Source organism: Gossypium hirsutum, chromosome A04 (assembly GCF_007990345.1).
Source record: "Gossypium hirsutum isolate 1008001.06 chromosome A04, Gossypium_hirsutum_v2.1, whole genome shotgun sequence".
NCBI classification, from domain to species: Eukaryota; Viridiplantae; Streptophyta; class Magnoliopsida; order Malvales; family Malvaceae; genus Gossypium; species Gossypium hirsutum.
The window spans coordinates 6,151,836-6,175,925 of record NC_053427.1 but is presented as its reverse complement, the minus strand read 5'-3'; the positions used below and the strand labels follow the sequence as shown (position 1 = coordinate 6,175,925).

The 24,090-nt window shown below is 34.1% G+C and overlaps 2 pseudogenes; both read right to left on the bottom strand.

Annotated features, from left to right (window-relative positions):
* Nucleotides 1-5,243: 5,243 nt before the first annotated feature.
* LOC107947932 ((-)-alpha-terpineol synthase-like) lies at nucleotides 5,244-12,774 on the bottom strand (annotated as a pseudogene).
* Nucleotides 12,775-15,461: 2,687 nt separating this feature from the next.
* LOC107948632 (terpene synthase 10-like) lies at nucleotides 15,462-22,787 on the bottom strand (annotated as a pseudogene).
* Between the last annotated feature and the right edge of the window lie 1,303 nt (nucleotides 22,788-24,090).

Here is a 24,090-nt window from a genome sequence, read left to right as displayed (position 1 = left end):
GTGTTAAACATAGTGAAAATAGCATTTAACATATGGTAGATGTTACATCATCTTTTTTTCTAATCATTAATAACTAACACATGAATAATCAAAATTTGTAACGTCTTTAATTTTTGTTCTTAAATCGATTGCTTTAATAGTTGATGTCAAATCATTTATATTAATACTTTAAGTAAAATTTTAAAATTATATAAAATTATTTTATTATTTATTAAAATATAATTTAAAAGCTAAGAATAAATTAATAAAAATTACATAAAAATTTTTTTCTTGGTCATGTGGTATGTTTGGTACTTATTTTTTAAGAAAAGGTTTAAAGGAGTCAAACACAATAGGAGAATAGGATAGGGAGAGAAGAAGGACCATCAAAAGAAAAGGAGAATAACATGAAGTAGGAGAGTCCTTACATTACCATAAGTTTATTGTGCACCATGCTAAAACATAAAATGAAATTTGGAACACTACATTAAAATCTAACAATTTTTTGGCCCAATATGGAAATAATTCCAATGTTCTTATTCATTTGGGCAAAAATATTGGGTGGACAAATAATGATAACACTTTATCCTTGATTTCATTATCTTCAATACCAAAACCATCGTCCTTTTGGTATATCATTAAAGACACTCTAGCATGGTTCATAGCCATTTCAATAAACTTTCGAGGGAGAGGAGATATAGTCATTTGATCTTCATTCATCTTTTTTCATGCTGCGCCAATTAACTTCCACATGTGCTCACGAGCTTCTTCTTCAGATGCTCCACTTTCGTTCATATAACATAGGATTGATTTAGGAACATCACCTCTTTTTAGCTTATACTAGACAAAAAAAAGGGCAAGGATATCACTATTAGAATAATTAATTACTGGAAATTTCAAGTTTACTACTGTATATATTGCTTACTGATGTTGTCGCTAAATCATTTGTTGAAGTTAGTTCCCATGTCTGCACATGCAGCAACAAAGGTGGATATGCAGGTCATGCAGATAAGGTGTTGATCACAAAGCATAAGTTATCCGGTTAAAATATGAGCTAACCAGATGAAGAACCATGCTACTGTTTTAGTTTTCATGGTTTAGTTTGTTTAGTCCATATTTTGTGTTCTAGTTCATTTTGAACTTAGTTTAGTTTATGTTTGATGTAATTTGATGGTGATAGGGCTGATCACCAGCTTTGTTTATGTTTGCAAGCAAAATCACCTAGTCCCAATGTAACTAGTGGAGTTAGGTAATGTTTAGGTGATAAATTTATTGTTTTTGACCAGCCAATGTCTGGTATATGTAATGGCTTTGAGCCAAAGTTTCTTTTTGAATGAAATCATCAGATTTTCTTTCCATATGCTCCACTTTCTTTGTCTTCAAAATTCTATTCTTCATTCCTGGCAGTAGCTCAAAGCTTGAATTCCAACATTTTTCCTTCATTCTTTATCCGAGTAAAATACGTTGCTATTAAAGTCTAGATTGAAGTTCTTATTTCATCCGGTTAAAGTGTGTCTAACACTAACAATTGGTATCTAGAGCCCTTATCTTAGTGGACCTGTTATAGTTGGATCACATACTGATGGCTTCATCAACCTTCTCACCAGCTGCACCTCTAGTTTTCAATGGAGAAGGATATCACATTTGGGTAGTCAAGATGAGAACCTACCTCCAGGCATTTGATCTATGGGAGGTAGTTAACTCAGATGTTGAACCAGAACCATTGAGAGCAAATCCAACAATGGCTCAAATGAAGCAGTACTCTGAAGAAAAAAGTAAAAAGCACAAGGCCATGTCATGCATTCAGAACTGTGTTTCTAATGTAATTTTTACTAGAATCATGGCTTGTGAAACACCAAAACAAGCCTGGGACAAACTTAAGGAGGAGTTCCAAGGCACTGAAAGAACAAGGCAGCAGCAGTTACTAAACTTGAAAAGAGACTTTGAAAATCTCAAGATGAATGAAGAAGAGACAGTGAAGCAATACTCTGACAGGATCATGGCTGTAGTTAACAGTATAAGGCTCCTTGGTGAGCAATTTGATGAGGCAAGGATTGTGGAGAAAGTGCTCTCTACCTTACCAGAAATGTATGAAGCAAAAATATCCTCCTCAGAGGATTCAAGAGACCTAGCAAGCATCTCCTTAACTGAGCTCATAAATGCCCTCTATGCTCAAGAGCAAAGGACAGCTAGCAGGATGGAGGAGCACCAAGAGGGTGCTTTCCAAGCTAAAACCAAGTCTGCATCAAGTTCCTCAGCCTATAAAGGCAAGAAGAACTGGAAAAACAGGCCTAAGCCTGATGCTGCAAGAGGAGAAGATCGACTCTGTAGATTTTGTAAAAAACTTGGTCATCCAGAGGCCAGATGCTAGTTCAGGCCAGATGCTGTGTGTCAACACTGCAAGAAGAAGGGCCATGTTGAAAGGGTCTGCAAAGAAAAAGGCAGACCTGGCCAAAACCAACTACAACACAAGAATGAAGTAGTTCGAGTGGCTGAAGATAGTAGTGATTATGAAGAGCAGGTCTTTGCTGTTTCATGCTCAGCTGGCCAGAAGAAAGGTTCAAAAGGCTGGTTGTTGGACAGTAGCTACACTAACCACATGTCACCTGATGCAACCATCTTTAAGACTTTGGATAGAAGCTGCAAGACCAAAGTGAAAGTTGGTAATAGACAGTTCATAAATGCTGAAGGAAAAGGAGATGTGGTGATATGCACTCCTACAGGCAATAAAGTCATTTAAAATGTGCTGCTAGTACCTGAGATTGACAGAAATCTTCTCAGCATTGCTCAATTGCTTTTGAAAGGTTATTCTGTTGTGTTCAAAGGTGAAGAATGCCAGATAAGTGATCCAAGTGGATCCAAGTTCATGTCAGTCACTATGACCGATAAATACTTTGAAGTCAGCTGGCCAAGTGACCTACACTCAGCCTGCATTGATTCTACAGAAGATTCCAAGCTTGGGCACCAAAGGCTTGGGCATGCCAACTTCAGATCAATGACTCAGATGATCAGTGAAGACTTGGTTGAAAAGTTCACCAACTCTATTGAGGAAGAAGAGGTATATGAGGTCTGTCAATTGGGAAAACAAGCAAGATTGCCATTTCCCACCAATCAAGCATGGAGAGCCTCTGAAAAGCTGCAGCTTGTACACACAGATGTGTGTGGCCCCATGAAGACTAAATCATTGAATGGAAGCAGATACTTTATTTTATTTATTGATGATTACTCCAGGTATTGTTCGGCATACTTTTTCCGGAATAAGTATGAAGTACTTTCAATATTCCAGAAATTTAAAGCTGCAGCAGAAACTGAAACAGGCTGTAAACTTAAGACCCTTAGGTCTGATAATGGAATAGAGTATACTTCATCTGGGTTTAATACCTTTTGTAATGAAGCAAGTATTAAACACCAGCTCACTAACACTTATACACCTCAACAAAATGGTGTAAGTGAAAGGAAGAATAGGAGCTTGATGGATATGACCAGAGGTTTATTGTTTGAAAAGAATTTACCCAAGACCATGTGGGCTGAAGCTGTCAATACTGCTGTCTACATTCAGAATAGGCTTCCAACCAAAGCACTTGCTCACAAGACACCTTTTGAGGCCTGGTTCGGGTTCAAGCCATCATTGGCTCATATGAAAGTCTTTGGTTGCCTATGTTACAGCTAAATACCAGCTGTAAAGAGGGATAAGTTGTCCAAAAGAGCTATTCCTGGTATTTTAGCCGGGTTTAGTATGGTCAAAAAGGGCTTTAGGATTTTGGATCCTTTAACAAACAAAATTCAAGTAAGCAGAGATATGATCTTCGATGAAAAAGGATGCTAGAATTGGGAGAAGAATGAGCCAGAGGCTGTTTCTGAAGAGCTGATGGTTGATCATGCTGAACCTAATCAAATTAGTCCTGAAATGGACATTGATGACATGCCAGTCAGAGGCACTAGACTTTTGGCTGAAATTTATGAAAGAGCTCAAGTTGCCATAGTGGAGCCATGCAGTTTTGAAGAAGCTGAAGCTGATGAAGGCTGGAAACAGGCAATGTTTGATGAAATTGCCATGATTGAGAAGAACCAGACATGGGAATTGGTTCTTAGACCAGCCAAGAGGAAGGTTATTGGAGTAAAATGGGTCATCGAGCCAAGAAAAATGCTAATGGGAGCTTGAACAAACTGAAATCCAGACTTGTAGTCAAAGGATTCAGCTAGAAATATGGCCTGGACCACTTGGAAACATTTGCACCAGTAGCCAGGCTAGACACCATTAGGCTACTGGTTACCTTGGCAGCTCAAATGCAGTGGAAAATCCACCAGCTTGATGTGAAGTCTGCATTCCTAAATGGCTTCCTTGAAGAAGAGATCTACATTGATCAGCCTTAAGGCTTCGTTGTGTCTGGCAAAGAACAAAGGGTGTACAGGCTTAAGAAGGCATTATATGGCCTGAAATAAGCTCCTAGAGCCTGGTATGCTCGAATTGACAGTTACTTGGTCAGTTTGGGATTTAACAGAAGTGTTAGTGAGCCAATACTATATGTCAATAAGAATAAAGCTGAAATACAGCTTATTGTATCCCTCTATGTCGATGACCTTTTGGTGACTGGAGGAGATCAAGACATATTGGCTGAATTTAAAGCCAAAATGAAGGACATGTTTGAAATGTCTGACTTGGGGCTAATGACATACTTTTTGGGAATGGAGGTGCGCCAAACAGAAGGAAAAATCTTCTTGGAACAGAGAACATTTGCCTTGAAGGTTTTGTCCAAGTTCTCAATGGAGAATTGTAAGCCAACGAGCACTCCTATTGCTGTTGGAATGAAACTGTCAAGCTAAGGAGATCATGAACCAGTCAATGAGTCTATCTATAGGAGCCTAGTTGGCTGCTTGTTATATTTGACAGCAACTAGGTTAGATATCTTGTTTGCTGTGAGTATGTTATCAAGGTTTATGCATTGCTGTAATGTCCAGCATTTTCAAGCAGCAAAGAGAGTGCTAAGGTACATCAAAGGCACTCTTGACTATGGTGTGTTATTCAACAAAACTTAAAGTTTGAAGTTGAAAGGCTATACTGATAATGACTGGGCTGGTTCAAGTGATGATATGAAAAGCACCTCTGGATATGCTTTTACCTTTGGCTCAACCATGTTTTTTTGGAGCTCAAGGAAACAATCAATGGTGGCTCAATCAACAGCAGAAGCTGAATATGTTGCAGCTGCCAATGCTGTAAATTAAGCCATTTGGCTTAGAAAAATTCTAGCTGATCTTAACCTACATTAAAGGGAGGCAACAGAGATCTTTTGTGATAACAAGTCTGCTGTTGCAATTGCAAAGAATCCTGTCTTCCATGGTAGAATGAAGCACTTCAGCATCAAGTTACATGTGATAAGGGAGATGGAACAAGCTCGAGAGGTAGAGCTGATTCATTGCAATTCAGAGGAACAGGTTGCTGATATCTTCACAAAGGCTCTTGGTGTGTCAAGGTTTATAAAACTGAGAAATCAGCTAGGTGTTACAAGCATGGAAACTAAGGAGGAGTGTTGAAGTTAGTTCCCATGTCTGGACATGCAGCAACAAAGGTGGATATGCAACTCATGCAGATAAGGTGTTGATCATAAAGCATAAGTTATCCGGTTAAAATATGAGCTAACCAGATGAAGAACCATGCTACTGTTTCAGTTTTCATGTTTATCCATATTTTGTGTTCTAGTTTATTTTGAACTTAGTTTAGTTTATGTTTGATGTAATTCGATGGTGATAGGGCTGATCACCAGCTTTGTTTATGTTTGCAAGCAAAATCACCTAGTCCCAATGTAACTAGTGGAGTTAGGTAATGTTTAGGTGATGAATTTATTGTTTTTGACCAGCCAATGTCTAGTATATGTAATGGCTTTAGCCAAAGTTTCTTTTTGAATGAAATCATCAGATTTTCTTTCCATATGCTCCATTTTCTTTGTCTTCAAAATTTTGTTCTTCATTCCTGGCAGTAGCTCAAAGCTTGAATTCTAAGCATTTTTCCTTCATTATTTATCTGGGTAAAATACGTTGCTGTTAAAGTCCAGATTGAAGTTCTTACTTCATCCGGTTAAAGTGTGTTTAACACCAACATCATTTACTAATCATACAATTATGGAGGCCTGATATATTATACCGGGGTAACATTCTAGAATGTTGTGCAATCTGTCTTCCGTTATATGATCAGTTGCCAAATAGGGATGACCAAGCATTACAATACCTGCTATTGAAATCCAAGCATTATCAATGTACTCTTGTAGGGTTGGCGTATATCCAGTGCAATACCATTTTGCTTCCAACAAATATGCTTTACAAAGATCTGTCTACTGAATGAATAACAAAAATCAGAAAGAGCTAATGAGAAAACCAAGGGAAAGACTATAAATTGGTTTAATACCAGTTTCTTGATGAAGGGAATGACATCTATCCCTTGTTCCTTAAGAGTGTCAAAAGCCTTTTCATTTACGAAATTGTAAAGGGCATGGTAATATATCTTCATATAGTTTGGAAGTCTCTGTATTTCATTTATATCCCATCTGAAATTACACAACATATATATTAAAGCATACTAAGCTTCGGTAAGAATTATCAAGAGTAGATAGAATCATATGGGCAAACCTCTTAACAACATCTGTGAAGAGTTCCAACTCATCTAAGGTGACATAAACATCATAGAGATCATCCATACATATTAATAGAGAATTAAGCTTTGTTTGATTTCTTCTAATTTTCCTATCCTGAGGAGTAATTATCATTCCCGCACTCCATAAAAAGTTTGACATCAACCTATCTCTAGCAAATCCAAGCCTTTCGCCAAGACCAAGTTCCTTCCACCATCTAAATAATACAAGTAAAAAAAACCAAAATCATACTTATGCTGAAGCATATACGAGTTAATTTTGAACTAGTATGTAGTAGCCATACTTATGTTGAAGCATATCGAAAATCTTCCAAGTGCATCGATTAGACTATGTTGTAATCCAATATAGCAAGCTCTAAAATAATGAGATTTTTGTCCTTGTTTTTCTCATACACATCTATGAACCATCTGGCTTCCAACCTTGCCATCCTTCAATGTAGAGGAAGCTCAAAGGAATGATCCACAAGCATCCGAAGATATTGATCATCATTGTTCTCCTTCAAATATTGTTTTAGAAGTTTAACTGCTAACTCTCTTGCATTCTCTAGCATTGTTTCACCTTCTAATAAGAGGTATGAAGCCTCATACAGGTTGAGCAGTCCCTTGAAATCTTGATTTATGTTGGAACAAAATCAGCAGCAATCTTCATTGATTGATAATGAAAAATATATACAAAGTTAACAAGTCAAATGACCATTACCTAATAATTCACCTACTCCCACTAATAATCAACTAACACAAGTTAAATTTTAAACTAAAGCAAGCTGATGTATCAGCCATTACATCCATTACATCAAAAATCCTACTAACTTAGATTACAAATTACAAACAAACTAAAGTTGGTTACATTGGAATAAAAAGAACAAAAAATGGTCCTAAGCTGGTTGCTGCATTCGGTTCTGCTTCACTGCTGGTCTGCTTACTGTCTTGCTGGCCATATGTTGCATTGCAGGCCAATGCTTAACACTCCTCCTTGGACTGTATGCAACACATACCAATCTTGTTTCTTAAATTCACAAACCTTGCAGTACAAAGTGGCTTAGTCAAAATATCAGCCAATTGGTCTTGTGAGCTGCAATGAACAAGGCTAACTTCTCCTGTCTGCTCAGCCTCTCTAACAAAATGAAATTTGATTTTAAAATGCTTAATCTTGCCATGGAAGACAGGATTTTTAGCAATAACCACTGCTGATTAATTGTCAACCTTAATTTCAGTAGGCTCAAGTTGCTCTTCATTGAGATCATATAGCAACTTCCTAACCCAAATGACTTGATTTATTGCTGCTGCTGCTATGTATTCTACTTCTGCAGTGGATTGAGCAGCAGTCTGTTGCTTCTTTGAACACCAGCAAAACACACTTGAGCGAAGGGTGAAAAAGTACCCTGATGTGCTTTTCATATCATCAATACAACCAGCCCAATCGCTATCTGAATAACCAATCAGCTTCAGCTCCTTTTCTTTCTTAAACAACATAACAAGCCTCAAAGTTTCTTTAATGTATCTCAGCACCCTCTTGGCAGCCCTGAAATGCATTACATTACAACAATGCATAAACCTTGCCAACAAACTTACAGCATGTATCAAGTCAGTCTGGTTGCTGTCAAATAGAGCAAGCAACCTATTAAAATCTTATACTCCTTCTCATTGACCCTTACATGATCACCAATGCTTGACAGCTTCTCTCCTTGAGCCATAGGTGTGTTTACAGGCTTGCAATTTTGCATGCTAAACTTGTTAGGTATCTTCAGAGCGAATGCATGTTGGCTGATGAAAATCCCTTGATCAGTTTGGTTCACTTCCATACCAAGGAAGTAGGTCATGATCCCCAAATCAGTCATATCAAATATCTCTTGCATCTGTGCTTTGAACTCATTGACCAGAACATCCTTGCTTCCAGTCACTAGCAAGTCATCGACATAAATCGAAACAATCAGCAATGTCTCATCCTTGGATTTTTCACATAGAGGGTTGGCTCACTCATGCTTTTCTCAAACTTGAGCTTAGTCAGGTAAGCATCTACCCTATCATACCATGCTCTAGGTGCTTGTTTCAGCCCATACAGAGCCTTTTTCAGCCTATAGACCTTGTCTTCTTGTTATTGGACTTGGAAGCCATCGGGCTGCTCTATGTAAATATCCTCCTTGAGAAAAACATTTAAGAAGGCTGACTTAACATCAAGTTGATGTATCTTCCATTTCTTCTGTGCAGCCAAAGAAAACAGTAGCTTGATGGTGTTCATCCTTGCAACTGGGGCAAAGGTCTCTTCAAAATCAACTCCATACTGTTGGCAATACCCCTTAACCACCAATCTTGCCTTGTGTTTGTTCAATGAGCCATCAGCATTGAATTTTGCTTTAAAGACCCATCTAACTCCAATAACCTTCTTTTCTGGTCTCTCAACCAAGTCCCAAGTCTGATTCTTTTGAATCATGTCCATTTCTGCCTCCATAGCTTTCTTCCAATTCATGTCCCTAGTTGCGTCTTCATAGCTCGAAGGCTCCACATGGCCACATTGCATCTTTGATAAACATCAGCAATGGACCTAGTACCTCTCATAGGAAGGTCATCAACATTGCCATTACTAGACTCACTTTCAATTAGCTCCAAGTTGCCTTCAGCCGAATCCTCTTCAAACTGACTTGCATTCAAACCATCCCAGTTCCAAATCTTCTTTTCATCAAATCTGATGTCTCTACTTACCAAAATTTTCCTTGTTGAAGGATCATAGACTCTATAGCCTTTCTTGTCACTGCTATAGCCCATAAAAATACAGAGAACAGACCTCTTCTCAAGCTTGGTCCTTCTTTCTGCAGGTACAAGGACATAGCACACAGATCCAAAGACTTTCAAATGAGAGACAGATGGTTTGAATCCATACCATGCTTCAAAGGATGTCTTATCCTTGACAGCATGTGTTGGGAGCCTGTTGAGCAGGTACACCGAGCAATTGACAGCCTCTGCCCAAAATGAATTTGAAAGCTTGCTTTGGAACAGCAAGCACCTGGCCATATCCATTACTATCCTATTCTTCCTTTCACACACTCCATTTTGCTGAGGAGTGTACACTGTGGTTAGCTGATGATGTATCCCAGCCTGTTCACATAGCATCTTGAATCTATCAGACAGATACTCAGCCCCATTATCTGTTCTTAATGTTTTGATCCTACAACCGGTTTGGTTTTCAACCATAGCTTTGAACTTTCCAAAAGCTTCAAACATATCAGACTTCTGTTTCAAGAAGAAAACCCAACAGAATCTGGTCAGATCATCAATAAAAAGTAAAAAGTACTTACTCCCATTTAGTGAAGGGGTCTTCATTGGGCCACAAATGTCAGAATACACTAGCTCAAGCTTCTCTCGAGCTCTCCATGCTTGATCAACTGGAAAAGGAAGTCTAGCTTGCTTGCCAAGTTGACAGACATCACAAACACCTTCAAGTGGCTCAACCTTGGTCATATCCTCTGCCAAAGCAAGCTTATGCAGCAAATTAAGTGACCTGAAGTTGGCATGCCCTAGTCTCTTGTGCCATAGGCTAGCATTGTCACTCTGGCTTAAATATGCCCTCTTTTCAAGCTGACTAACATCCAACATGAAACACTTGTCTGCCATGGGTACAATGACAACTTCCTGATCAAGTGAATCTTCAATAACACAAGAATCACTTCTAAAGAACAAAGAATAGCCTTTTTCAACCAGCTGACCAACACTTAGCGGGTTTTGGTCTATATCGGGCACATACAACATATCAGTTATCAGCTTGTTGCCAGAGCTTGAGCTGATCAACACATCACCTCTGCCTTTAGCTTCAATTAAGCTCCCATTACCAATTCTGATCCTTGAGCTAAAACTCCTGTCAAGCTCCTTAAACAAGTTCACATCAGCAGTCATGTGATGTGAGCAGCCACTATCTACAAGCTAACTACATTTGCCTTTGCTTGTAGTTACAAGAGAAGATGCAGTAAAAACATGTTCCTCCTGAGCTTATTGATCCTCAGCAGGACGTGCCTGATCTTGTTGCGTATTGGTGCTTTACCTTTGTTCCTACAAATTTTCTCAACATGACCATATTGCTTGCATTTCCAGCATTGAACATCTGGTCTTCTCCAACAGTTTCTTTCTGAGTGTGTGGGTTTTTTTGCAATGAGTGCATGGTGGATAGCTCCTCTTATTTGAATCCTTTCTGAATTTGTCCTTCCTGTCAAGCCAAGGCTTCTTGCCTTTTTGATTTGCACTGGAGCTCTCTTTGGCCTTTGCTTGGAAGGCTCCCTCAGAGTGTTCTTCCTGTCTATTAGCCCTTCTCTGCTCCAAAGCATAGAGTGAGTTCACCAATTCTGATAGAGAAATGGTTGTGAGGTCTCTCGAGTCCTCCAATGAGGATATCTTAGACTCGAATCTCTCAGGAAGTGTGGTGATAACCTTCTCAACCACCTTACTTTCAGCAAAGTCTACACCAAGCAACCTTATATTGTTCACTATGGCCATTATTCTATCAGCATACTGCTTAATGGTCTCAGCATCTTTCATCTTGAGATTCTCGAAGTCTCTCCTCAGATTAATTAGCTGTTGCTGTCTAGTCTTCTCAGACCCCATAAATTCCTCCTTCAACTTGTCCCAAGCTTGCTTAGGTGAATCACATGCCATAATGCGAGTGAAGATCACATCAGACACTCCATTCTGCAAACAGGCCATGGCTTTAGGCTTCTTGGCAGTCTCCTCAGCATGCAGCCTCATCTGAGCAACGGTGGGATTGGCTCTCAATGGAGGTGGCTCGGCAGCATTCTCCACTACACTCCACAAATCGTGTGCCTGAAGATAGGTCTTCATTTTTACCACCAAATGCGGTAGTTCTCACCAGTGAACACAGGAGGTGGAGGTGGTGTGAAGCTTATCCTGCTGCAACAAGTTCAACAGCTTCGGTTTCCTACTTTCTTAAGCTTGATTTCACAAACAAACAACAACCAACAAGAGAAGGCCCTCAAAGAATTATGGCTCTTGATACCATTTGTTGGAACAAAATCAGCAACAATCTTCATTGATTGATAATGAAAAATATATACAAAGTTAACAAGTCAAATGACCATTACCTAATGATTCACCTACTCCCACTAATAATCAACTAATACAAGTTAAATTTTAAACTAAAGCAAGCTGATGTATCAGCCATTACATCCATTACATCAAAAATCCTACTAACTTAGATTACAAATTACAAACAAACTAAAAGTTGGTTACATTGGAACAAAAAGAACAAAAAATGGTCCTAAGCTGGTTGCTGCATTCTGTTCTGCTTCACTACTGGTCTGCTTGCTGTCTTGCTGGCCATATGTTGCATTGCAGGCCAATGCTTAACAATTTAGGCCTGATTTAATGTTTCCAACATCATCCATGAAGCAAGTGAAAACATCTAGTGGATGAAAATAATTCAATGTTATTAAGTATCATTAAATTAGATATAAAAATTGATACATCCAATTTTTTAATATTTGTTTTTACCTTGATCCACCTTATACCCATGTTGTCTAAGCAGTCTAAATTCAAGAGCTGTAGCATATAAATTGTCTTTTTTCCATGCAACAGTACCGGTGCGATCAGTACTTATATTCTTCAAAGTATTGTTTATTTCAGCTTGAAAATGACAGGACAAGCCAAGTTTTTGTAACGTATCAATAAGCTCAAGTTTCTCCAAGGAATCCACCATATTTCCAAGCATCATCCTCACTTCTTCCTGCAATTTACTTGCTCGTTCATTGTATGATTCATCCTATGCACACAAGTCAGAACAAGTGTTTTTTAGCTTTCTCCAAATTTAGTTTTATTATGGAAAAATAGGAAAAGAAAAACAAAAATAGTGTCAGCTGCCATGTATATATGCACAAAGAATGTGAAATATACTTGTACAAAATCATCTCTGAGTGACTGAACATAATCATAATCCCAAATAGGACGATGATAATTAGCCGATCGTCTAATTTTTTTGTCGTCTTCAATAGAGGTTTTGTTTATAACATCATTCTGTGAGGCAGAAAAAATAGTTAAGTTACGAAAGGTTGACCCATTGTATGAGAAGCTTTTCAATTTTGAGTGTATGGAGAAACTACACATCGGGAATGAACTTATAGGCAAAAAGCCATTTCTGAAACTTCAACCTACTGCTTAATAGATCGTTATCACTTGGTATGGAGAATGTATTGAAACAATGCAAAGTTGTATATATAGAAGTAATTTTTGTTGATACATGCATTAACAAACCTTAATAGATAAAAAAAATATTAAATTCAATGATAAGACATTTTATACGGTACACTTCGGAAGATAAAAATAATATAGGTTTGTTAGTGCCTTTGTTTTTTTAAATAAATTATATTTTTATTAAAAATATTATTCACATGCTTTTATTTTTCTTTTTACTTTTTGTCTCCTTGATTTTTATTTTTATTTTTATTTTTAATTTAAACAAGTTTTTATTGTAGTGATATTCTCAAGTAAAAAAAATGCATAGTTATATTATTTTAAATAATAAGAATGCAAAATAATTTTTAATTAAGATATTTGAGATAATCTAGGATCAAACTTTGTTTATGGAAGTGTTATTTCTTCTTGGACCTTTCTATTAATGGACATAAATATGTGAACTTCCTTTTAAGTACTAAAAACAAATGAATTAAATACCCTTTAAAATTTAAAAATTAACAAAATATGCTATCTAAATAATTAATTTATTATTTATTTAAACTTACATTAATTCATATTTAAAAATATAATTTACAATATATTAATAAATTTAAATCTGAAATTTAAATTATATTTTTTAAAATTTCAACCTTAATAAAGTATATCTATTGAAGTATGTAAAAAATAATTTAGTTTAATTTAATTAAAATATAGTTCTTAATAAGTAATTTTATTATTTTATTCAAACATAAATTAATTAATATTTAAAATTATAATTCACTTTATATTAATCTACTTCAAAATTAATAAATTTAAATAAAAAATTAATCAGTTTATTTAAATTTAAATTTAATTATTTTTCTCTATTTAAGTATATTAAAAATAAAATAAATCAATTTAAGTAAAATATAGTTCGTTAATTTATAATTAATTTAATTATAAATTTTCAAATTGCATATTTAAAAGAATAAATATTTAAATATTGATAGTAACTTTTATAATTATAAATATCAATAATTGTAAAATGGTAATCCATCATAAATAATATTTGATTAATTAGTAGTATATGAGTTGTAACAAAAATTTAAATCATATATATGCTTACTAAATTATTTATCGGGTTTTGATTTGGTCATCTAATCTGGTTTCAATTTGATCATCCAATAATCTTAATTATTTAATTAAACACTAAAATTTTAAAAAAATTTGAAGATTTTAATTATTTAATTGTTAGTTAATGACATAACAATATAAAATCTCTTAGATTTTACATGACATTGTCACTATAGACCATGTGGCAATGTAAACATAGCATTTTGTTTTTTAAATAATTTTTTTAAAAAAATTACACTTTTGATAGATTTGTTGGTCAAAGTTCGTCATGGGTCTAAATCCTTTTAATTTATTAATTAGTTGTTGTAATCACATAATGATATCTCTTTTCTACTAAAAAAATTTCAGCATCTAAAAGAACATAAAATCAAAATTATTATGAGTAAACATATTAGTAATTTTTTTAATCTAAAAACATATGTAATTTAATGAATTAGTCTATTCAATATTACATTATAATCCTTAAAGTATAACTACACTTTGGTATTATAAAATTATAGTATGTAATCAATCATTTATTTTTATACTATCAAATATCTATCATGTACAGTTATAGCATATCTACTATAATTTTATTAGCTACAGTTAAGTTATTAAAAATTACAATTATTTATTATTATGTTATTTATCATATCTATTATTTTATAATTACTGAATTTTTAGTTAAAAAGTTTACCATATTTTATATGTAAATTATAGTGATAACCATTCAATGATTTGAGGATTTAAAGAGTTTGGGTTCGATCATTCAACTATTAAAAATATAAATTTGTGCATTAACACTAAGGACATAACAATTTTGATCACATAATCATTAGAGATTCTCTAATGATTGGATGGTGTAGCAGTGTCGTGACACATTTATTTGACATTCGAATTCATTATTGAAGTATTGATATCCAAATCATCAAATATTTAAGTGCTTATTATAGACTGCATCAACCAATCAAGAAATTTTAACTGAAATATGAGAATTCATAATCAAAACAAAGAATCCATCACCTAAAAAGTTAGTGATCAAATTATAAAATTTGTAAAGTTAGATAGACTAAATAGAATTTTTTTGAAGATCGAGTGATAAAAAATATAGTTTAAAATTTAGAGAAAAACATTTTTAAAAATAATAATGCTATACGGATAGATGGCGTGTCAAACATTGTGAAAATAGCATTTAACATATGGTAGATGTTACATCATCATTTTTTCTAATATTAACAACTAACACATGAATAATCAAAATTTGTAACGTCTTTAATTTTTGTTCAAATCATTTATATTAATAGTTTATGTAAAATTTTAAAATTATATATAATTATTTTATTATTTATTAAAATATAAATTAAAAAATAAGAATAAATTAATAAAAATTACATAATAAAAAAAATAAATTTCTTGATCATGTGGTATGTTTGGTACTTATTTTTAAGCAAAGGTTTAAAGGAGTCAAACACAATAGGAGAATAGGATAGGGAGAGAAGAAGGAACCATCAAAAGCAAAGGAGAATAACATGAACTAGGAGAGTCCTTACATTACCATAAGTTTATTGTACACCATACTAAAACATAAAATGATTTGGAACACTACATTAAAATCTAACAATTTTTTGGCTCAATATGGAAATAATTCCAATGTTCTTATTCATTTGGGCAAAACTATTGGGTGGACAAATAATGATAACACTTTATCCTTGATTTCATTATCTTCAATACCAAAACCATCGTCCTTTTGGTATATCATTAAAGCCACTCTAGCATGGTTCATAGCCATTTCAATAAACTTTCGAGGGAGAGGAGATATAGTCATTTGATCTTCATTCATCTTTTTCCATGCTGCGTCAATTAACTTCCACATGTGCTCACGAGCTTCTTCTTCAGATGCTCCACTTTCGTTCATATAACATAGGATGGATTTAGGAACATCACCTCTTTTTAGCTCATACTAGTTCAAAAATAAAAAAAAATAAGGCAAGGATATCACGATTAGAATAATTAATTACTGGAAATTTCAAGTTTACTATTGTATGTATTGCTTACCGATGATGTCGCTAAATCATTTACTAATCGTACAATTATGTTGGCCTAATATATTATATCGGGGTAATATTCTTGGATGTTGTGCAATCCCTCTTCCGTTATGTGATCAGTTGCCAAATAGGAATGACCAAGCATTGCAGGACCCGTTACTGAAATCCAACCATTATCCATGTACTCTTGTAGGGTTGGCGTATATCCAGTATAATACCATTTTGCCTCCAACAAATATGCTTTACAAAGATCTGTCCACTGAATGAATAACACAAATCAGATAGAGATAATGAGAAAAGCAAGAGCAAGACTAAAAATTGGTTTAATACCAGTTTCTTGAGGAAGGGAATGACATTTATCCCTTGTTCCTTAAGAATGTCAAAAGCCATCTCATTTACGAAATTGTCGAGCGCAAGATAATATATCTTCATATAGTTTGGAAGTCTCTGTATTGCATTTATATCCCATCTGAAATTACACAACATATATATTAAAGCTTGCTAAGCTTTGGTAAGAATTATCAAGAGTAGATAAAATCATATGGGCAAACCTCTCAAGAACATCTGTGAAGAGTTCCAACTCATCTAAGGTGCCATAAACATCATAGACATCATCTATACATGTTAATAGAGAATTAAGCTTTGTCTGATTTCTTCTCCTTTTCCTATCCTGAGGAAGAATTATCATTCCCACACTCCATAAAAAGTTTGACATCAGCCTATCCCTAGCAAAGCTAAGCCTTTCGCCAAGACCAAGTTCCTTCCACCATCTAAATAATACAAGTAAAAAAAACCAAAGTCATACTTTTGTTGAAGCATGTACGAGTTAATTTTGAACTAGTATGTAGTAGGCATACTTACGTTGAAGCATATTTAAAATCTTCCAAGTGCATCGATTGGACTATGTTGTAATCCAATATAGCAAGCTCTAAAATAATGGGATTTTTGTCCTTGTTTTTCTCATACACATCTATGAACCATCTGGCTTCCAACCTTGCCATCCTCCAATGTAGAGGAAGCTCAAAGGCATGGTCCACAAGCATCCGAAGATATTGATCATCATTGTTCTCCTTCAAATATTGTTTTAGAAGTTTAGCTGCTAACTCTCTTGCATTCTCTAGCATTGTTTCACCTTCTAATAAGAGGTATGAAGCCTCATACAGGTTAAGCAGTCCCTTGAAATCTTGATTTAGGCTTGATTTAATGTTTCCAACATCATCCATGAAGCAAGTGAAAACATCTAGTGGATGAAAATAATTCAATGTTAAGTATCATTAAATTAAATATAAAAATTGATACATCCAATTTTTTAATATTTGTTTTTACCTTGATTCACCTTATACCCATGTTGTCTAAGCAGTCTAAATTCAAGAGCTGTAGCATACGAATTATCTTTTTTCCATGCAACAGTACCAATGCGATCAATACTTATATTCTTCAAAGTTTTGTTTATTTCAGCTTCAAAATGATAGGACAAGCCAAGTCTTTGTAATGTATCAATAAGCTCAAGTTTCTCCAATGAATCCACCATATTTCCAAGCATCATCCTCACTTCTTCCTGCAATTTGCTTGCTCATTCATTGTATGATTCATCCTATGCAGACAAGTCAGTGTTGGCACATAATTAAATTAACCTTGTACAAATAAATTATGAAAAGTTAGAAGTGTGAAGAGACTTGAATATGAAAAGTGAAAAAACTTGAATATGAATAGTGAAGAGACTTGAAGATGAAAAGTTAAGAGGCTTGAATATGAAAAGATACACACATGCATGAATAGTCACAACTCCTAGCATATAGTGATATAGATAAATAGTCACTTACAACTCCTATATAAAGAGTTGTATGTGATGAAGAATTAATTAACTTTTTGTGCTTGAAATAAAAGATTATTTAAAAGAATTTTTTCATACAAAATTTATTTCTCTTCTCCATTATATTCTTTATCATTTTCTTTGTTTTATTTCTCCAAATATTAATCATTCAACTACAAATTGGTATCAGAGCCTTGTTCGATCGAAATGAACAATTCTATTCCTCTTTCTTCCGTTCCCCAATTAACCAAAAAAAATTATGGCAAATGGAGTATCCAAATGAAGGCTCTTCTTGGATCTCTAGAAGTTTGGGAGATTGTTGAAAAAGGTTATAATGAAGTTGAGGCTGAAGAGGAGGAAGGATTAACACAAGTTCAAAAAGAGAGTCTAAGAAAATCAAGGAAGAAAAATCAGCAAGCCTTATTTTGGATATATCAAGGAGTTCAATCATATGAAGCGGCTTGGGAAAAAATAGCTTGTGCCACCACGGCAAAACAAGCATGGGAATTTTACAAAATTCAATCAAAGGAGATGAAAAGGTGAAAAGAGTTCGGTTGCAAACTCTTCGAGGAGAGTTTGAAAGATTGCAAAAAACAGAGTCAGAATCAGTTTCTGATTACTGTTCACGGGTTTTGTCCATAGTCAATCAATTAAAAAGAAATGGTGAAACTATGGATGATATTCGTGGTGTTGAGAAAATCCTCCGTTCTTTAGATTCCAGATTTGACTACATTGTGGTTGCCATTGAAGAATCAAAGGACTTGAGTACCATGACTATTGATGAACTCACAGGTTCGTTGCAAGCCCATGAAGAAAGATTAAACAAGAAGAAAAAGGAAGTAGATCTAGATCAAACACTCTAGTCAAAGTTGTCTCTAAATGAGAATAAGGGAGATTTTAAAAATCAAAGAGGGAGAGATCGTGGTCGTGGAAGAGGAAGAAATTTTAGAGGAAGAGGCTCAAATGCTTGTGAAAGAGGTGAAGATGTAAGCATGGAGAATGGATGGAAAGAAGCCAACCAAAGTCAAAATTTTAGAGGATCACAAAGAGGACGTGGACGTGGAAATCAAAGAGGAAGAGGTCGTGGCTATTTTGAATGTTATAATTGTCGTAAACCTGGTCATTTGACAAGTGAAAGCTGGTACAAAAAAGAAGAGAAAAATGAAGCTAATATAGTACAAAATAATCAAGAGCAAAAGCAAGAAACTTTGTTGCTCGTATCTCATGGTGGAGAGATTGATGATGTCTGGTACATAGACAGTGGTGCTAGCAAGCATATGACAGGTAACAAAAATTTATTTTCGAAGTTCTTTGAATCTGATTGTGGAGAAGTAAAAGTAGGAGATGGCAAAGCTTACAAAGTTAGCGGTGTTGGTGAGTTGGAGTTCAAAACAAAGCAAGGAAGGGTAGAGAAAATGTCTGAAGTTTATTTTGTTCCTGGTCTTAAAAATAATCTACTTAGCGTTGGGCATCTCTTGAAGAAGGGGTATGATATTCATTTCCGAGACATGGCTTGCTATTTATCAAAGAAAAATCAGGTTGTTGCTAGAGTTGGAGTGGCATCAAATAATCTTTTCTCTCTTACCCTTCCAAATCAGAATATGTCTTGTTTTATTGGTGCTCATAAAGGAATTTCAAAGTTATGGCATGATAGATATGGATATTTAAACTATGGAAATTTGGAGATGCTTTCAAGGAAGATGATGGTTAGAGGTTTACCAAAAATCGATCGGCTTGATGATGTTTGTGAAGCATGTCAACTTGGAAAGCAACACAAAATTGCTTTTCCTTCTCAATCATTGTGGAAAGCAAGAAGACCATTGCAACTTATTCACTCAGATCTTTGTGGTCCAATGACAGTTTCATCTTTAGGAGGTAATCGTTACTTTATCTCTTTCATTGATGATTACTCAAGAAAGTTATGGGTGTATTGTGTCAAAGAAAAATCAGAGGCTTTTCAGAGATTCAAAGATTTCAAGGCAGAAGTGGAGAACTTTACTGGGTTGAAAATTAACACCTTGCGTACAGATCGTGGAGGTGAATATTTTTCAAAAGAATTTGAGAAATATTACCGAGATAGTGGCATCCGGCATGAAATGATAGTCCGCCATACACCTCAGCAAAATGGTGTGTGTGAAAGAAAGAACAGAACAATTATGGAAATGGCTAGATGTCTTCTTAAGAAGAAGAGGTTATCAAGAAGATTTTGGGCTGAAGCTGTTTCCTGTGCAGTTTATCTTATAAACAGATCACCGACAAGAAGCTTGGAGAATTGCACACCACATGAGGCGTGGTATGGTATAAAGCCTAGTGTTAGTCATCTTAGAGTATTTGGGAGTGTTGCCTACTCTCATATTCCAGATGCAATGAGAAGCAAGTTGGATGACAAGTCAGAGAAATGCATTTTCATTGGCTATAGTGAAAGAAGTAAGGCATACAAGTTGTATAATCCGGTGACAAAGAAGATTGTGATAAGCCGAGATGTTCGGTTTGATGAAAATTCCATGTTTGAAGATATGGAAGTTGAAAAGGAAAATTTGCCAATTTTTCCTTTTGAACTTGAAGAAGAAGAAGAGGCAGTAATTGAGAATACTGAAGATGATGCTCAAGTAGAAAATCCTCCTGCTTCCCCAAGTTCTTCATCAAATTCTTCTTCATCCAGCCCGATCTGAAAAACGAGAAGCATCCAAGAGTTATATGATGTAACGGATGAAGTTGTGCAAAATGATGCTGTATTCTTTGCCTTCTTTGCAGGAGAAGATCCAATTTCTTTTGATGATGCATATCAAGAAGAAATATGGAGGAAAGCCATGAAAAAAGAGATTTGCTCAATTGAAAACAATGATACATGGGAACTCACAGATTTACCGGCGCACAAGAATTCAATTGGAGTCAAATGGGTGTACAAGACAAAGATGAATCCGAATGGCTCTATCAACAAGTACAAGGCAAGACTGGTTGCAAAAGGATACAAGCAAAAGGAAGGAGAAGATTTTACAGAGGTATTTGCTCCAGTTTCAAGACTTGAGACAGTTCGGTTACTTATTTCTCTTGCTGCCCAAAACAATTGGAAAATGTTCCAAATGGACGTAAAATCTGCGTTTTTGAATGGCGTTCTCAAAGAAGAAGTCTATGTTGATCAACCACCAGGGTTTGTCAAAAAAGGAGAAGAAGAAAAAGTTTACAAGTTGAAGAAAGCTTTGTACGGGTTGAAGCAATCACCCAGAGCATGGTACAGCCGCATCGATTCTTATTTTCAGAAGTGTGGATTCCAGAAATCTCCATATGAGCATACTCTCTACATCAAAGGCAATTATCAAGGAAGATTCATGGTTGTGAGTCTCTACGTTGATGATCTTATTTTCACAGGAAATGATGTGAAGATGTTGAAAGAATTTCAGCACTCAATGATGGCAGAATTTAAGATGACAGATTTGAGAAAACTTCATCATTTTCTTGGCATTGAAGTTCATCAATCCGAGAAAGGAATTTTTATTTCACAAGAGAGCTACGCAAAGGAAGTTCTAAAAAAATTCATGATGGAAAATGCGAATCCAGTCTCTACTCCATGCATTACAGGTCTGAAGTTATCTAAAGAGGGTGAAGGAAAGCTTGTCAATTCCACCATATTCAGAAGTTTGGTTGGGAAGTTGATGTATCTGACTTCGACAAGGCCTGATATCGTGTATGCTGTTAGCTTGGTAAGTAGATTCATGGAGAAACATTACTCCAATCACTGGGAGGCTGCCAAGAGAATATTGAGATATGTGAAGGGAACCATTGATTATGGAATTTTCTATAAAGCTAATACATTAGTTGATCTCATTGGTTATACGGATAGTGATTTAGCAAGAAGCATTGATGATAGCAGAAGCACTTCTGGTTATGTTTTTCACCTTGGTAGTGGTGCAGTTTCATGGAGTTCAAAAAAACAATCAATTGTGGCGCTTTCGACTACAGAAGCTGAATATATCGCTGCATCTTATGCAGGATGTCAATTGATTTGGTTACGTGGAATTTTGGAAAGTCTTAAGTAGAAGCAAAACAAGTCAACAATTTTGTTTTGTGACAATAGTTCTACTATTTCGGTCACAAAAGATCCAGTTCTTCATAGAAGGACAAAACACATTCGCATTCGATATCACTTCTTGAGGGAACTAGTGAATAATGGTGATGTTCAAGTTGAATATTGCAAGACGGAAGATCAGATGGCTGATATCTTCACAAAGCCTCTAAGTGGACAAGTCTTCAAGAAAAATGTTGAAAGGTTGGGAGTTCAAAGCAAGTTTAATTTAAGGGAGGCATTGTTGGCACATAATTAAATTAACCTTGCACAAATAAATTATGAAAAGTTAGAAGAGTGAAGAGACTTGAATATGAAAAGTGAAAAAACTTGAATATGAATAGTGAAGAGACTTGAAGATGAAAAGTTAAGAGGCTTGAATATGAAAAGATACACACATGCATGAATAGTCACAACTCCTAGCATATAGTGATATAGATGAATAGTCACTTACAACTCCTATATAAAGAGTTGTATGTGATGAAGAATTAATTAACTTTTTGTGCTTGAAATAAAAGATTATTTGAAAGAATTTTTTCATACAAAATTTATTTCTCTTCTCCATTATATTCTTTATCATTTTCTTTGTTTTATTTCTCCAAATATTAATCATTCAACTACAGTCAGAACAAGTTTTTGTTAGATTTCTCCAAATTTAGTTTTATTTGGGAAAAAAAAGAAAAGAAAAACAAAAATGGTGTCAACTGCCACGTATATATGCACAAAGAATGTGAAATATACTTGTACAAAATCATCTCTGAGTGACTGAACATAATCATAATCCCAAATAGGAAGATGATAATTAGGTGATCGTCTAATTTTGCTGTCGTCTTCAATAGAGGTTTTGTTTGTAACATCACTTTGTGAGGCAGAAAAAACAGTTAACCTACGAAAGCTTGACCCATTGTATGAGAAGGTTTTCAATTTTGAGTGTATAGGTAAACTACACATCGGGAATGAACTAAACAGGCAAAAAGCCATTTCTGAAACTTCAATCTATTGCTCAATAGATCGTTATCACTTGGTATGGAGAATGTATTGGAACAATGTGAAGTTATATATATAGAAGTAATTTTTGTTGATACATGCATTACAAAACCTTAATAGATAAAAGAAAATATTAAATACAAGGATAAGACATTTTATACTGTACACTACGGAAGATAATAGGTTTGAAAATTGACATTAAGAGAAAACCTTAGTACATGTTGTTAGTGCCTTTCTTTTTTTATATAAATTATATTTTTATTAAAATATGATTCACATGCTTTTATTTTTCTTTTTACTTTTTGTCTCCTTGATTTTTATTTTTATTTTTATTTTTAATGTAAACAAGTTTTTATTTTAGTGATATTCTCAAGTAAAAAAAAATGCATTATTATATTATCTTAAATAATTAGAATGCAAAAATATTTTTTAATTAAGATATTTGAGATAATCTAGGATCAAACTTTGTTTACGGAAGTGTTATTTCTTCTTGGACCTCACTATTAATGGACCTAAATATGTGAACTACCTTTTAACTACTAAAAACAAATGAATTAAGTATCCTTTAAAATTTAAAATTTAACAAAATATGCTATCTAAATAAGTAATTTACTATTTATTTAAACTTACATTAATTCATATTTAAAAATATAATTTACAATATATTAATAAATTTAAATCTGAAATTTTAATTATATTTTTCAAAATTTCAAACTTAATAAAGTATATCTATTGAAGTATGTAAAAATAATTTAGTTTAATTTAATTAAAATATAGTTCTAAATAAGTAATTTTATTATTTTATTTAAACATAAATTAATTAATATTTAAAATTAGAATTCACTTTATATTAATCTACTTCAAAATTAATAAAATTAAATAAAAAATTAATCATTTTATTTAAATTTAAATTTAATTATTTTTCTCTATTTAAGTATATTAAAAATAAAATAAATCAATTTAAATAAAATATAGATCGTTAATTTATAATTAATTTAATTCTAAATTTTCAAATTCCATATTTAAAAGAATAAATATTTAAATATTTGATTAATTATAAATATCATTAATTGTAAAATGGTAATCCATCGTAAGTAATATTTGATTAATTAGTAGTATATAATTTATAACAAAAATTTAAATCATATATATTCTTACTAAATTATTCATCGGGTTTTAATTTCTGTCATCTAATCTAGTTTCGATTTGATCATCCAATAATTATAATTATCTATTTAAACACTAAAATTTTTTAAAAAAAATGAAGATTTTAATTATTTAGTTGTTAGTTAATGAC